General features: G+C 44.1%; 1 protein-coding gene and 1 pseudogene across 1 annotated transcript in view; one reads left to right on the top strand and one right to left on the bottom strand.

Annotated features, from left to right (window-relative positions):
* The window catches only part of LOC124722779 (myrosinase 1-like), a 251,244-nt gene that overhangs the window by 28,750 nt on the left and 205,048 nt on the right, over positions 1 to 17,446 (bottom strand). The gene's annotated exons all lie outside the window — the stretch shown is intronic.
* Positions 14,814 to 14,931, top strand: LOC124723671 (annotated as a pseudogene).

Genomic DNA, 17,446 nt, shown 5'->3' with positions numbered 1-17,446 from the left:
CTTTACATCTGAGGTCATCAGTCCCCTAGAACTTAGAACTACTTAAACCTAACTAACCTAAGGACATCACACACATCCGTGCCCGAGGCAGGATTCGAACCTGCGACCATAGTGGTCGCGCAGTTCCAGACTGAAGCGCCTAGAACCGCTCGGCCACAACGGCCGGCGTAGCTTCGGTAGTTTTGTACGCCAATACGAGGTAGTTTCCTGACTTGACAGGCCACAAGTATCCTCCATCAAATTGTTCATCTCGATTTTCTACGATGCTGTGCTACGTTGTTAACGAAAGTTTCTACTTCAAACGATCGTTTCTGTCGCATCCCTGAATATTGCCCACATCTCCAGGGTCACACTATCTATTTAGAACGTTTTCAGCTGCTTGTGTTCTCGTCGTGTTCGGCTTTGTAAATGCTAGAGCCAGTTTCCGGTATGTCTTTCTTACAGAGTGATTGGACGGGATTTCCGTGGTCCGTCTAAATCGGTTGTGGTCGGAGCCGAGGGCGTGTCCCTTTCCATGACGGCAAGTGTTATGCAGCACTCGTTGGAAAGAAATTTCTGAAGGTCCTGTCAGGAAGCAGCACTCCTGCAGAACAGCGTTATTAGTGCCAAGAGGAAATGTCGATTGAAACGCCTGCATTCGGCCACTGCAGCTAATTGGCAGATAGGCCTGGATTTAAAATAATTTCGTGGAATGATCCGGAGTCCGTGTGTGTGTGATCCTGAGTAATCAACATCTTTTTTCTGCCTGTGCAGAAATCTTTGAAAGAGTTCATAAGTGCCTTACTTATGTGTGTACGTGGAAACCGACTTCATCATCTGCCTGTTTTCTGGGCGAATATTGCAGTTTATTTGGCTGATACATACTCAGTAATAAGAGGCCGCATAGCAGAGCTTGGAGCCATTAGCTAGCTAGAGGCACTGTTTAACAAACGAGGTGGACTTGGTGAGGGCTAATAGAAAACGATAAATTCTGTTTGTTCCAGTGGAAACTTGTAGTGTGTGTGTGTGTGTGTGTGTGTGTGTGTGTGTGTGTGTGTGTGTGTCCGTGCGTGAGGGTGTGTTGATCCGCCTTTTGTCTTTAGACTGCTAACTCGTTTAGTTTCTGGACGAGATAACGGCATAAGGTGGTAGAAACCAGTTAAGACGGTATTTGTTTGTGGGGATCATTTTTTGACCTAGTACTCGAATCTGAGAGTGATTAGATTACTACAGACCGTAGAAGTGCGCGGCGTTTAGACCTTTACGTTGGGTGATAGAAGCATTCTTCTAGTAGTCGGGATCTCGTTCAGCTCTCCACCTCGTCGGCTATAGTGGGGCGGCGGGTAGGGACTTTGAAAATTTCTAACCGTCTTTAATTGGCTAAAATAGACAGTTTTCAACGGACCCTGTGGGTCACCGACTTCCGTGTTACTAGCATGAGTTACATTCCTGGTGGATGCAAATTTTAAACAAAGGTGCATGATCTGCAAGCATTTCCTGAATTGTAAAATACATCAAGGAAAACAAAATTTAATTTGTAACTTTTTTAAATTTAAGCAGTCTTCGTTAATAATCTTTAATGAAAGAGCGGTAATTAAGAATTTGAGTTTGCAGTGAATAATGGAATTTAATGTGCAGTATGCAATTAAAAAAAAGATGTGCATTTTTCAGAAAAAATGACATATGTGTTAATTAGGTATCCTAACTAAACGGAAAAATGGGAAAAATGACGACCAAACCAAACTTTAACTAGCAAACCATCGATTACCAGTCTCGAGAGAACCTTTTTTTTCATCTTTTTTAATTTTACGCTTGACGGAAATGCAATTAGCACATGCACCTTTGCTTGGCTTTGCATCAGCCGGAAATCGAACCGGCGCCCCCCACTTAGCCACAAACAATCCAGAGCTAATAGAGAGAGAGCATCATGACTGATACAGGGATTAGTGATCACAAGGTCGTTGTAGCTAGGCTCCATACCGTTTCTTCCAAATCTACCAGAAACAAACGCAAAATAATTTTATTTAAAAAAGCGGATAAGTGTCACTGGAAGCCTTCCTAAGAGACAATCTCCATTCCTTCCGAACTGACTATGCAAATGTAGACGAGATGTGGCTCAAATTCAAAGATATAGTAGCAACAGCAATTGAGAGATTCATACCTCATAAATTGGTAAGAAATGGAACTGATCCCCCATGGTACACAAAACAGGTCCGAACGCTGTTGTAGAGGCAACGGAAAAAGCATGCGAAGTTCAGAAGAACGCGAAATCCCGAAGATTGGCTAAAATTTACAGACGCGCGAAATTTGGTACGGACTTCAATGCGAGATGCCTTTAATAGGTTCCACAACGAAACATTGTCTCGAAATTTGGCAGAAAATCCGAAGAAATTCTGGTCTTATGTAAAGTACACAAGCGGCAAGACGCAGTCAATACCTTCGCTGCGCAGTGCCGATGGTACTGTTACCAACGACTGTGCCGCTAAAGCGGAGTTATTGAACGCAGTTTTCCGAAATTCCTTCACCGGGGAAGACGAATGGAATATTCCAGAATTTGAAACACGAACAGCTGCTAGCATGAGTTTCTTAGAAGTTGATACCTTAGGGGTTGCGAAACAACTCAAATTGCTTGGTACGGGCAAGTCTTCAGTTCCAGATTGTATACCGATTAGGTTCCTTTCAGATTACGCTGATACAATAGCTCCCTACTTAGCAATCATATACAACCGCTCGCTCAGCGATAGACCTGTACCTACAGATTGGAAAATTGCGCAGGTCGCACTAGTGTTTAAGAAGGGTAGTAGGAGTAATCCATCGAACTACAGACCTATATCGTTGACGTCGGTTTGCAGTAGGGTTTTGGAGCATATTTTGTATTCAAACATTATGAATCACCTCGAAGGGAACGATCTATTGATACGTAATCAGCATGGTTTCAGAAAACATCGTTCTTGTGCAACGCAGCTAGCTCTTTATTCACACGAAGTAATGGCCGCTATCGGTAGGGGATCTCAAGTTGATTCTGTATTTCTAGATTTCCGGAAAACTTTTGACACCGTTCCTCACAAGCGACTTCTAATCAAGCTGCGGGCCTATGGGGTATCATCTCAGTTGTGCGACTGGATTCGTGATTTACTGTCAGGAATGTCGCAGTTCGTAGTAATAGACGGCAAATCATCGAGTAAAACTGAAGTGATATCAGGTGTTCCCCAGGGAAGCGTCCTGGGACCTCTGCTGTTCCTGATGTATATAAATGACCTGGGTGACAATCTGAGCAGTTCTCTTAGGTTGTTCGCAGATGATGCTGTAACTTACCGTCTAGTAAGGTCATCCCAAGACCAGTATCAGTTAGAAGCGGTTTAGAAAATATTGCTGTATGGTATGGCAGGTGGCAGTTGACGCTAAATAACGAAAAGTGTGAGGTGATCCACATGAGTTCCAAAAGAAATCCGTTGGAATCCAATTACTCGATAAATAGTACAATTCTCAAGGCTGTCAATTCAACTAAGTACCTGGGTGTTAAAATTACGAACAACTTCAGTTGGAAAGACCACATAGATAATATTGTGGGGAAGGCGAGCCAAAGGTTGCGTTTCATTGGCAGGACACTTAGAAGATGCAACAAGTCCACTAAAGAGACAGCTTGCACTACACTCGTTCGTCCTCAGTTAGAATATTGCTGCGCGGTGTGATATCCTTACCAGGTGGGATTGACGGAGGACATCGAAAGGGTGCAAAAAAGGGCAGTTCGTTTTGTATTATCACGTAATAGGGGAGAGAGTGTGGCAGATATGATACACGAGTTGGGATGGAAGTCATTAAGGCAAAGACGTTTTTCGTCGCGGCGAGATCTATTTACGAAATTTCAGTCACCAACTTTCTCTTCCGAATGCGAAAATATTTTGTTGAGCCCAACCTACATAGGTAGGAATGATCATCAAAATAAAATAAGAGAAATCAGAGGTCGAACAGAAAGGTTTAAGTGTTCGTTTTTCCCGCGCGCTGTTCGGGAGTGGAATGGTAGAGAGATAGTATGATTGTGGTTCGATGAACCCTCTGCCAAGCACTTAAATGTGAATTGCAGAGTAGTCATGTAGATGTAGATGCAGAGAACATTCTATGACAGAGCCACATGGTCTAGCGGGAATTCGAGCTTGCTTCACTGTATTAAATACACTTGTAAAACTTCAGGCTCGTTTTTCTCAACAATTTTTGAGAGTTGCCTCTAACTGCTCTGGGAAATTGATATTTCACTTCAGGACTTCACTTACCATGAACATAAAAAATTACAAAACTCCAATTGCCTGGTGGTCCTCTTGTCAGTGCAGGGCGTGTGGAGTTGAACTCTGGACGTTCGCTGAGTAGGACAACCACAGTGGCCTGCAACGGTAGGGAGTGGCCGCATGTGGCAAACAGGCAGCAGTAGAGTATATCTGCACAGTGCAGCTAGTCAGTCTCAGGTGTGAACCATAGACGCCCAAGTAGAGGGCCTGCAGTCGATGGAAGTCAGTCGGTCGCTGGCTCTTCGGCTTGAAGACACCAGTCCAGCTCCCGGCGGCATCTGGACTTAGGTACAATAGATAGATCTGCAGCTCAGTGAAAACAGTGTCTAGTGACAGCAGCTAGATGATCCATTTCAGGGCGATGACATGCGCGGAGTACTTCTGGCAGCTGGCTGCAAGCAGTAGGTAATACTGCATGACTAAAGTGGACAGTCACTGTTTTGAAAGCTCATCGTTTTTTGTTACGTAAGCCACAAAAGAGCCCCAAAGCGATACTCGGTCGTGTGAAAATTAGGACACCATCGCCACAGTGCCTTCCGTCTTTCTGCCGTGTCAGCAGTACTACAGCTCTGTCTGCGACGCCGGGGCTTGATGGTGTGGTAACTTCAGACCAGTGTCCGCATAGTACACATGTAACTTTTTACGCAGAAACACCTATCTGGCTTCCTCCTGTCCTGCTTCCGTCACGCATCTTGCGTCAACCCCGTTAGACGTCTTTTCAATAACTCAGCCATGTAAAGTGAAGGAGCTGTGCCGCGACAAGACCAAGTGGTTAATGGTACAATAGTAGTGACAATTTTACCCTTTGTCTCACTGGTCAAACTGATGGAGGTGACGCATAATTAATCTGTCATCACTTAAATTGCCGACGCCGGACAAATACTTCGAAAATTCCGGACATTTGATCAAAACGGATATTTCTCCAGACTCCTACAGTCTTACGTAACTCGGTATAGTGCAGTAAAGAGGTATTTCGTTTGCGGCACGGCCGTGAGGTGCGAAACGTACGAGGGCGTTTCGAAAAGTAATGTCTCCAAATTTAGGAGAAAACTCAAAGCTTTTTTTATAAAACAGATTATTAACATTCTAAATCTTTTTTCTTTATGTCCTCATGTTTATTTGTCAACGTATTCACCCTGGCGACGGACATATTTCTGTCAACGAGAGACCAGTTTGTTGACACCGTGGCTGTAGGACGTTCGACTTTGTTGACGGAGCTTCAGTCTCATCTCTGCTTGCACCGCTTCATCACTATCAAAATGAAATCATTGAAAGTGTTCTCTAAGTTTTGGACACAGATGAATATCGGGTGGGGCCAAGTGGGGAACTGTATGGAGGATGGTCGACGACAGTGAAAACAAGGTGTCGGATTGCCGTAGATGTCGTAGCGCTCGTGTATGGTCTGTCATTGACGAGCTGAAGGAGAGGGTGCTTCATGTGCGGACGAACTCTTCGAATTCGAAACTCGATTACAGCAGTCTGTTTCTCACACACCGATATAATTACGTTGCGCACGGGCTCGTTGCATGCTACAATTCGGAGCCCTCTAGCGGCCGAGGGCCGCAAATATGTACACATGAAGAATAGGGGCCGCTCGGGATTAGCCGAGCGGTCTTAGGTGCTGCAGTCATGCACTGTGCGGCTGCTCCCGGCAGAGGCTCGAGTCCTCCCTCGGGCATGGGTGTGTGTGTGTGTTTGTCCTTAGGATAATTTAGGTTAAGTAGTGTGTAAGCTTAGGGACTGATGACCTTAGCAGTTAAGTGCCATAAGATTTCACACACATTTGAACATTTTTGAATAATAGGATGCAGAATGTTAATAAAGTTTGGTTCAAATGGCTCTGAGCACTATGGGACTTAACATCTGAGGTCATCAGTCCCCTAGACTTAGAACTACTTCAACCTAACGACATCACACACATCCATGCCCGAGGCAGGATTCGAACCTGTGATCGTAGCAGCAGCGCGGTTCCAGACTGAAGCGCCTAGAACCGCTCGGCCACAACGGCCGGCAATAAAGTTTGTTTTATTTAAAAAGCTTTAAGAGTTTTCACATAAAAAATTCGGAGGTATTACTTTTCAGCACGCTCTCGTACACTTGCACAGTTGACTTACCTACACCCTGCTGTCTGGCAGGCGGGGCGGCGGCAAGTCAACTTTCGGCGGCAAAGAAGCGTGGAAAGTGTGTCTATAGGAGTGAGTTTAAACGTGTTTTCCATTGGTTTTTTAGCATAAAAATAACGGAACGACCTCCGCGCCAGTACATTTTTAGTGAATTTTAACTAATATGTATTAAAATCTATCTATTTACAATCAATAGAATTTCTACTGGCACAAAAAAGGTTCGAATTTACCCCGAACAGTTACATAAAAAAGCGGGACTTCCCTGGAAGCCCTCAAAACTAGGACAAATGTGGGGAAACCCGACAACCCTTCCCCTAATATGACTGTTTTAACAGTGTAGCATAGCAGAGGATTAATCCAGGTTCGTCAATAAACGTTCCCGAGTAAATCTACGTAACAGTACGTGGCGTGATTTGTCTCGCGCGCGGCCCATGGAGTGGCTGTGTGGATTCTGGTGGAGGCCACTGTTAGGGCCGCCTGTGTGGCCGAGGGGTTCTAGGCGCTTCAGTCTGGAACCGCGCGACTGTTACGGTCGCAGGTTCGAATCCTGCCTCGGGCATGGATGTGTGTTATGTTCTTAGGTTAGTTAGGTTTAAGTAGTTCTAAGTTCTAGGGGACTGATGACCTCAGATGTTGAGTCCCATAGTGCTCAGAGCAATTTGAACCACTGTTAGGGATTTCACATGACGCGGCGGCAGCTCTGAGAACAGACGAAAGGAACGTTTTCATACTTGTTAGCTACTGACTCTGCAGTCAGATGCATTGCTGTAAATATCTTCGTTATACCCATCGATAGTTTCTTCCTTCTGTAAGGGAGAAGAAAAGGCAATGTCTAAGTGTTGTGAGGAACGCGAGTGAAACAATGGTTCACCAGGCAGTTCTCCCTCACGACGCCGAAGAAGAATTGGGGAATGAAGAAGTGCTGAGAATCGATGCTGATTTAAATTAAAGGACCCCAACAATAACGTCGCTAGTAATAGTGAAGACTGTCAGGAGGAATAGGACGGTGCATTTACAACATGGAACTTTATAGTCTTCCCAGAAATGAGTAACAACTCTGAACAAAAATTTCGTAGCAAGAAGCTGAATTAATATGTTCTAGGCATCTCATATGTATTCCCTAATATTAACAATGTCGTTGGGGCAAAAACAACACGGGCGAGTTGCCTGCATTTCAATCCCATTTGCAACAATGAGCGACGAACGAAATACTCCGAAACAATGTACCTTCCTCTGCATTGCACTCTGCTGTTAACTGCATAATAGACAACTGCCTCTTATGTTTCAAAATGTTCTTGGATGAAGGAAGATCTAACAGCGCCATATTGTCATTGATTCCCTCACGATGGACATACTGACTAAAGAATATGAACACAGAAGAGCATAGCTGTTTCAATAGTACTCAATTCCACCCTCCAGTTCATCAAAACATTTTGTACGTCGATATCGTTTAAAACGGCTTTCTTACTATCCTTGAAATATTTCGGCCAACATATGTGTATCTGCTCCACCCGTTACGTTCGGTGCGTAATGAGTCAAGCACCTTCGGCGTGACTTCTGCACGCTCATCTGCACGGCAGAAAAATTTTCACAATTTTGTGGGGAATGTAATTGGTTCAGTGAGTGCTTATATGTAGAGAAATGCCAAGTAATGTGCTTGGAAGGGACAAAAATGCGCACGTCTTTCATTACTGTGTCGAAAAGCCTTTGGCAGTTTCATATCGATCAAAAGCTTGTGTGTGACGATATGAAGCTTTCATAAATGCGGAATAACAGCTTTGCAGCGAACTCAGGCCATCCATCACATCGTGAGCTATCGACACTTGTTACGAGAGGCTATCTTCCATGGTCGACTCAGATGACACGATCTGCGGACCGACATGAAAAAAATGAATGTGCGTATGGAATTTGTGGCCACGCGTCCCCTTCTGGGGAGTCCTACCGCCTGGTGCACGTCTTTCTCATTGACGCCATTTCTACATCTACATCCATACTCCGCAAGCCACCTGACGGTGTGTGGTGACTTGCACGTCGATGATGATGATGATGATGATGATACACATACCCGTCCCTAGCGGAGAAAATCCCGGACCCTCACGGGAATCGAATCCGGGGCCCCATGATCGAGAGTCAGCAACAATCACCACAAGGCCACGAGCTGGTGATGACATGAAAACTAGTCCTCTGTCGATAGGTAACATGACTATGCCATCTGGGAGAGCCTCTGCCATAATGATTAAACGTAACCTAGTTTCGCCGGACACATTTTATGGCGATGACTCATATGACAAATGTTCCTGACGCGACATTTTTTCAAAAACATTTTTCCCATTACAGTTTGATGAGTTTTAAGTCCCGGTGAAGTTGGAGATGGAGCAGAAGACTGGGTTGGACAAAAATGTGGAAGCAAATTGGAGTTAATGGAAGTTTTGCGAAGAAAGCTAAATCACCTTGGCTGGACCGGGATTCCAACTCCACTCCTTAAAAATTCGAGTCCAGTGCCATTGAAGAAAATTAGCTTTGTCCCTGTTTAAGGCACTAACCCAACTTTGGCATCAGAATACATTAAGGAAACTACAGACAACGTTAATTAGGATAACCGATCGGGAGTTTTAATTCTTCTATCCTCAATCCAGTCCACTGTTGCAAATCATAGTGTCATTTCGATCCATCAATTCCTGCTGCGATGCAGCTGTTAATTATTTAGATTACATGTTGTAGGGAGCACCTGCAGTAGGAGACAGTGTTGAACCTTCGAACACTTTACAGACTTTCTCCTCTAGCCAGTGCTGTAATACGAGTTTAATGTATCTTGCTGTACCATTTTTAAATGATAGCATTAACTTCAGGTGCGCTGCAATGACAGGGCTCATTGGATAGTGACTGTTTTTCTATTACGTCGCTTTTTATAACGAATGTTATTCTGTATAACATCAAAATACCCTCCAAAATTTTCTCAAGGACCGAACGCCTAATAATTACACATCTAATACATGTCCTTCGCACATTGTAATCAGCTCTCACGACTATTGGCTACCAATGACGTTATGCCAGAGACAATGGACGTGGCTTCCACTATTTAACTACCGGCAGCAGGGCTGTATTCAGTAGTGTGCTCTGCGCTTGCACCGACGGACCTACTCCACGTCAGTGGTTCCTGCTGTTATCAAGAGTGTATCAGGTGCGTTTTCTTACGACATTATTTTATATCATTGTCCGTTTCGATTGAAACGGAAGCGTTATGTTTCATTTCTCTTCACAGAATGTAAGAGTTGAGGATGCCTTAGAAGATTGAAATCGGTGGTCCGCAGCTCGTGGTCGTGCGGTAGCGTTCTCGCTTCTTGCGCCCGTGTTCCCGGGTTCGATTCCCGGCGGGGTCGGGGATTTTCTCTGCCTCGTGATGACTGGGTGTTGTGTGATGTCGTTAGGTTAGTTAGGTTTAAGTAGCTCTAAGATCTAGGGGACTGATAACCATAGCTGTTAAGTCCCATAGTGCTCAGAGCCATTTTTTTTAAATCGGTCATCCAAAAGAAATAAAAAAAAACTTAAATGCAATCACGACTGTGTTCATTAAATAAGTTATGATTTTAGTAAACCGTTGTTTTTCACTGAATAATGTTCCAAAAAAATGTTACCAAATGTGAAAACATCTTCCATGTTTCTGCTGATCCATCATGGATGGCAGTCATGTACCTAGGAACAAATTTTCTGTAGCATTTAAAAGGATCGCTACCGCGAAAATATCATATTAATATGCATGATAAAGTTGACGCTAAGCTTAGGAAAGCAAACTTACGTTAAAATAAATTTTAACAGTTTATTAAAAATGAATGTCACTAGAAGAAACACATCCATTAAAATTCACTGCCACCGTAAGTTTTTCCCTTCCTTCTTACATGAGGCTGTTTCTTGTAATTTCAAAATAAGGGTAGACTTTTTCTTGAATTTTGTGAGTAAAAATCTACTCACGCTCTTCTTGAGGAGGTGCAGTGTTATATCATTACTCTACTGCACACCAATAATCAGTAAGTCAAATCAAATTAAGCGAAAGTTGTAGTGAAAACCAGTTACAAGTTAAGCACATTCTGAAATTGAAGTGATTGGAAACCAACACAAATTTCCATATTCAAGAGAGATAAAACAGTTTAGACATTAACGAAACTAATCTCCAAATATCACATGTTCCATGGCAACATAAAAGACCTCCTTCTGTTTCAAGTTACAAGATGGTCCACGACTTGGGAAGTATGGTTCAAATGGCTCTGAGCACTATGCGACTTAACTTCTGAGGTCATCAGTAGCCTAGAACTTAGAATTAATTAAACCTAACTAACCTAAGGCCATCACACACATCCATGCCCGAGGCAGGATTCGAACCTGCGACCGTAGCGGTCGCTCGGCTCCAGACTCTAGCGCCTAGAACCGCACGGCCACTCCGGACGGCCTGGGAGCTTTCTAAGCTTAGAAATCTATCGAATTTTACTTGCCATAAAAATCTGTAATTGAAGAATTAACAATATATTCCCAATAACTTTAATATTTTATACAACACTTAAATGAGTAGAACTGGAAATATTTACAAATGCTGCACAAAAATAACCTCACGTCTAACACCGACAGAAGGAAAGTTGGGAAGTTGTGGTAAGGTCTTGTGGTACCAAACTGCTGAGGTCATCGGTCCCTAAGCATACGCACTACTTAATCTAACTTAACCTAACTTACTCTAAGGACAACACACACACCCATGCCCGAGGGAGGACGACTCGAGACGGGGGAAGCCGCGTGGACCGTGCAAGGCGCCTAAGACCACGCGGCTACCCCGCGCGGCACACCAACAGAAACAGTAGATAATGCCGGAAATTGCTCATGACTGTCTATAGTGCACATTCCTTTACGTAATTCTAAAACCAGAAACTAGACTGAAATACCGTCCAAAAAGCATCACGTGCTCCTAGGTACGCTATCTTCTAGGTGCAACACTCTCCTGTGCGAAAAGCCGGATGTGGTGGCCGAACGGTTCTAGGCGCTTCAGTCCGGAACCGCGCGACTGCTACGGTTCGAATCCTGCCTCGGGCATGGATGTGTGTGATGTCCTTAGGCTAGTTAGGTTTAAGTAGTTCTAAGTTCTAGGGGACTGGTGACCTCAGATGTTAAGTCCCATAGTGCTCAGAGCCATTTGAACCATTTTTCTTGTGCGAAAAGAACTCCGTAAATGAAGCAACATCGCTGAATATTTTGAACTCTTTCAGTTTGGCTGATAACCGCAGCTGTACGCAATGTTTGAATGGTCACTGTTATCTCCGTCATCTCTCTTTTGGTTCAACGTCCGTATTTCATTCAATAACTGGTCTTTGTGGCAGTTTGCGACAGATGTATGTATGTGTGTGTGTGTGTGTGTGTGTGTGTGTGTGTGTGTGTGTGTGTGTGTGTGTGTGTGTGTATTTGCGCAATCGTCGAAACGGTTAGGAACTGGATATGTGATGAAACAGTTTATTTGTTAGACTACGAAGATATCTGTTAGGAAGCTGTTGTACAAATTTTGTAAACGCTCTGACTTGGTTTCTTCTGGAGCACATAGCAATTACACACTTCCTGTGAGAGCCCTCACGTCCCTGGGGGGAAGACGGGAAAATCAGAAAAGCTGCTGCTTCAGCCGAGTCCGGTGGGACTAGGGCATCTGCCAAAATTAATTAAGCCTGCGGTGCGAGGCGAAATCTCCCGGGTAGTGTATGTCATGATTACGCGTTGTATGTGTATCCCTGGCTCATAACATCGCGCAACGTCACATCTATTTATACTGACGCGTATTTGTTGACTTGGCACATACATTTAAATACTGCAACAAATGATGTATATTTTTAATAATATTCATGAGTTGACTCTCTGGTAAACAGCCTTTTTTTTTGTTTAGAAAAATCTTCGATAGCGTGTAGAATAAAGCAAGTCTACTCGCTGAGAATGAAAATGCCAGAACGAAACAGGATCACCACAAAAGCATCTCAGGTAATCTTCAGCATGAAATATCATTGCCGTTTGAAATGTGATGCACGCAAGCGAAAACGAACCTGTGTATCTGAAGTTCAAAAATGGTTCAAATGGCTCTGAGCACTATGGGACTTAACAGCTATGGTTATCAGTCCCCTAGATCTTAGAGCTACTTAAACCTAACTAACCTAAGGACATCACACAACACCCAGCCATCACGAGGCAGAGAAAATCCCTGACCCCGCCGGGAATCGAACCCGGGAACCAGGGCGTGGGAAGCGAGAACGCTACCGCACGACCACGAGATGCGGCCGTATCTGAAGTAATTTGTAGTAATTACGCTTGCGAAAACTATGATTTTTTTCTGTGTATCCGAAATACCTGAGTTGTGCTATTGCGTCACACCATTCAACGTTTCTTCTGGAATTGTTGGGAGTTGTATATTTTTGACAACGAGAAGAAATTTCCAGTATAATACTACTGATGATGTAATGTTAGATTTGCAGAATCAGCTGCACACAAACAAAGCTCAGACAACAACGACGACGACGACGGATTGCTAGAATATTTAAGTTAAGGCAGGCATAGTTTGAGAGTTTTTAATTTGTTCTTTATCAGGACTTGATATAACGAGGCAACGTACAAGGTGTCTCAAACCTTCTGGGTGAGACGGAGACAGATGATAGTGAACCCACAGTCGATTGTATCGAGATAGGGAACCAATAGTCGGACCGAGCGAGGTGGCGCAATGGTTAGCACACTGGACTTGCATTCGGAAGGACGGCGTTTCAAATCCGTGTACGGCCATTCTGATTTAAGTTTTCCGTGATTTCCCTAAATCGCTTCAGGCAAATGCCGGGATGGTTCCTTCTAAAGGGCACGGCGGATTTCCTTTTCCATCCTTCCCTAATCCGATGGAATCAATGACCTTGCTGTTTGGTCCCTTCCCTCAATTCCGCGTCCGGCCATCCTGATTTGTTTTCCGTGATTTCCATAAACGATCCAGGCACATGCCGGGATGGTTCCTTTCAAAGGGCACGGCCGACTTCCTTCCCCGTCCTTCCCTAATCCGATGAGACACATGGCCTCGCTGTCTGGTCTCCTTCCTCACACAACCCAACCCAACCCTCCCTCAAATCAACCAATAAGCCAGCCAGCCAACCAACCAACCAATGGTCGGAAATGCATTTTTACTGTGTTATGGACATACACAGCGTACACAGCATAACAACAGCGTAGCTCATAGTAACTGTTGAAAGCGACGATCGCCAGTCTCAATGTATGTATTACAACGGGGCACGCAGTTCTACCGATCCAGGGTGTCTGTAGTACACTGGAATACGCCGCGGGCGATAAACAGCGTACTCTCCTGACCACCGAACAGACATACTATACGCGACATAGCTCATAGCACGCGTGTCATGTGACGACTGCATGCACCGCAACTTGTGCCGTACTCACACCACTATTCATGGTGTCAGTTGTCTACTGCATCAGACAGCTTGTGATGTGTCCATAGTGAGGCGTGTTCCTGTGTACAGTACATGACACTTAGACAAAGATGGAACGTTACTCATCTATAGAGTTGGCAGACCTGCATTTAAAGTACGATGCGGCAGGATGTAGTGCGCGTAAAGAAGCATGAATGCACAGAGAACGCCATCTCAACAGACGCGGCTGCTATGGTCGCAGGTTCGAATCCTGCCTCGGTCGTGGATGTGTGAGAGGTCCTTAGGTTAGTTAGGTGTACGTAGTTCTAAGTCTAGGGGATTGATGACCTCAGATGTTAAGTCCCATAGTGCTTAGCGCCATTTGCGCCATTTGAATCCAACAGACGTCATCCGGACTGGAAGAAGTTTATCTCCGTGGAACTAACTTACGCCGGCCGAGTTGGCCGAGCGGTTCTAGGCGCTATAGTCTGGAAAGGCGCGACAGCTACGGTCGCAGGTTCGAATCCTGCCTCGGGCATGGATGTGTGTGATGTCCTTAGGTTAGTTAGGTTTAAGTAGTTCTAACTTCTAGGGGACTGATGACCTCAGTAGTTAAGTCCCATAGTGCTCAGAGCCATTTGAACCATTTTTAAACTAACTTACGAGAGACGGGGTTGTTCACGCAGCAAAAAATCGGCCAAAGTTCCCGCCAAAGACATGTCCGAACACCAGACTTTGAGGGGATGGTGCTGGATGGTGTGGCAGCCCACCCAGCAATAAGCACCTGCGAACTTGTCCATGAGAAGCACACATCAAAGGATACAGGTCAAGCTGCGGTAGCACCACAATGAGGCGCTCGCGTTAGCAATTGCGGGCAGGTGAACGTTATAACAAAAGTGCCATCTAATAGACGTAAATACAAACTGGCTACTTAACATTCCAGATATAGACAGATGAAATATGTAATACATGAAGTAAGAGGTAATATTTTATTAGACAGTAGGAGACATGGTGCCAATGGCCTTGCCGCAGTGGTAACACCGGTTCCCGTCAGATCACCGAAGTTAAGTGCTGTCGGGCTGGGCTAGCACTTGGACGGGTAACCATCCGGTCTCCCGAGCGCTATTGGCAAGCGGGGTGCACTCAGCCCTTGTCAGGCAAACTGAGGAGCTACTCGACTGAGAAGTAGCGGCTCCGGTATCGGAAACTGGCATACAGTCCGGAGAGCGGTGTGCTGACCACATGCCCCTCCATATCCGCATCCAGTGACGCCTGTGTGCTGAGGATGACACGGCGGCCGTCGGTCCCTTTGGGCCTTCATGGCCTGTGCCGGAGCAGGAGAGTAGAAATGCTAATAATTTGTCTACGTAAGAGCTTAGAAGTGCAGTTTAAAAGCTGAAAAACGCCATTACAGAATTACAAAAGGAGCTGAATAACTCAACGAATATAAAAAGAGTATAAAATGAAATGTAGTTGGTATAAACCATTTAATGTATTTCGGTAACTGCACGAGGGAACACGAAATCAAATATCGAGTAACGGTTTTATACCGTTGAAGAAGCTTTTATTACGTAATTGTAACTGCTCATTAAGAATGAGGCCATCATTTCGAGAAAGATGTATAAAAATTTCTAATTTTTCGAGAACATCTAATCTACGCGCTTTCTTCTCAGTGAGAAAAATGTTGATATCGTGAATAGCTTTAAGAGCGTGACCTGTAGTCAGAAGGTGGTCAGCAAAAGGCGATTTTTGGGTGTTAGTACCATTTTTTCTTAAAAGATGTTCTTAAAAGATGTTCTGCAAAGGCACGTCCTGTTTGTCCTATGTAGTAAGAAGAGCAGGTGTCGCAAAGAATCTTATAGACACTAGAGTTTTTCAAAGTGGAACGGATGGATTTTAAATTATGAATAAATTTTTTTTTCAGATTATTATTCATTTTACTAAGGTTTGAAGCTCCACTTTTCAGACTATTATTGGTTGAAAAGGCGACATTACAGTTGTATTTATCACTAAGAACGCGTTGAATCTGATAGGAGATGGGCCCCAAGAAGGGAATAGAAAAAAAACTTCCTCTTTAGACTGGACTCAATGATAGAGGAGCCGAGTGTAGTAACTGTTTTTACAGTTTTCCTTTTAAGGATGTTATCCACTATGGCAGGTTCGTATTAGTTATTAACTACTATCGTTTTGATTAGATTAATTTCTTCCTCGACTTTTTCTTTCGTGAGTGGAATAGAAGTAGCACTGTGAATAGCAGAGTGAAAGAAAGAGTTCTCATGAGATTGTGGGTGCATAGAAGACGCAGATACGATCTGATCGGTATATGTTTCTTTACGAAAAGCATTAAATGAGATTTTATTTTCTTCTACTGTAAGCGTTAAATCAAGAAAATTCAATTGACGGGCCTCATTTTCGAGTTCGCTGCTGAAGGACACTTTCTAGTGAAGTTCACTGAAGAGATTGAAAATACGGTCAATGCCATCAACAGGTACTTTGTAGATGGCTAGAGTATTGTCGACATATCTGATATAGGACAGGTTGCCTAGCTGTAGATGAGAAACAATAGAAGAACTTTTCTTCTAGAGAGTTAATGTAAATGTCAGCAACGATACGGATTTCCCACAGCGAGACCGTCGGGTTGCTGATACAATTGTTAGTTAAATTCAAAATAGCTGTATTTGACTATGACTAATTAGATTCATAATGTCTGTGATTTGTTCGTCTGAAAGTTCTTTTTTGAAATGACTTAAATTGTTCTCCACGGCCGTAAGCGTTTCTTGCACGGGAACGTTTGTATAAAGATTTTTGATGTCTAGTGAGAACAACTTGGTATCAGTGACGCAAAATTTTTAATCAAACGTTTCCATAAGAAAATGCTCATCAACATGAACCCTCGGCCCCCAAAACTTCGTTCTCAATTCAATTCTATTTCTAATATCACGAATAGCGTGTGCCATGAATTAGCCATATTTCTTCATGACACTCTGAAAAATCGTTCGTTTTCGAGAACAATTATTCCATCCCCAATAGTCACGCCCTAGTCCGTAAAATAAAAGGTTTATAATGCAGCCCAGAAACTTTGTCTCACACTTAGCACAGCTCCCAGGTAAAATGTTTCGCTGTCAACAAGGTGTTAGGAAGAAAGGATTATTTGGAATTTATGCCCCGTCGACGGCGAAGTTGTTAGAGACGGAGCACAAGCTCGGATTAGGGCAGGACCGGCCACAGCGAGCTGAACTTCACGCGAGCCAGGTGTGCGGGCCAAGGCTCGGCCTGTGTCGGCTCTGCTCGGAAGTACGATGTACGGAGCGATATTTCGTTTAGCATTGCTGTTTGGCATCTTTGGTTGGCACAACTCTCTTCAATTCGGCAGAATCGTGGTGTCAGCGCTGTTTACCCTTCACTATTTGAACATAGTGTGAAGGACGTTCGCAGGTCCAGTGGTTCGGTCCACAAAAAGAGGCTGTTTACTGATCTGTAGTCACAGGCCTTTAAAAATGAATGGGAATTACAGAAGAGAGGGATGAGAATGATCATATATATTATGCACTCGCACAAGCGAGGAGCACTTCAAAGACGAGCGGTCTAAGGCGCTGCAGTCATGGACTGTGCGGCTGGTCCCGGCGGAGGTTCGAGTCCTCCCTCG

This window comes from Schistocerca piceifrons, chromosome X (assembly GCF_021461385.2).
Source record: "Schistocerca piceifrons isolate TAMUIC-IGC-003096 chromosome X, iqSchPice1.1, whole genome shotgun sequence".
Classification (NCBI taxonomy): domain Eukaryota; kingdom Metazoa; phylum Arthropoda; class Insecta; order Orthoptera; family Acrididae; genus Schistocerca; species Schistocerca piceifrons.
This window is presented reverse-complemented; position numbering and strand designations above follow the sequence as displayed.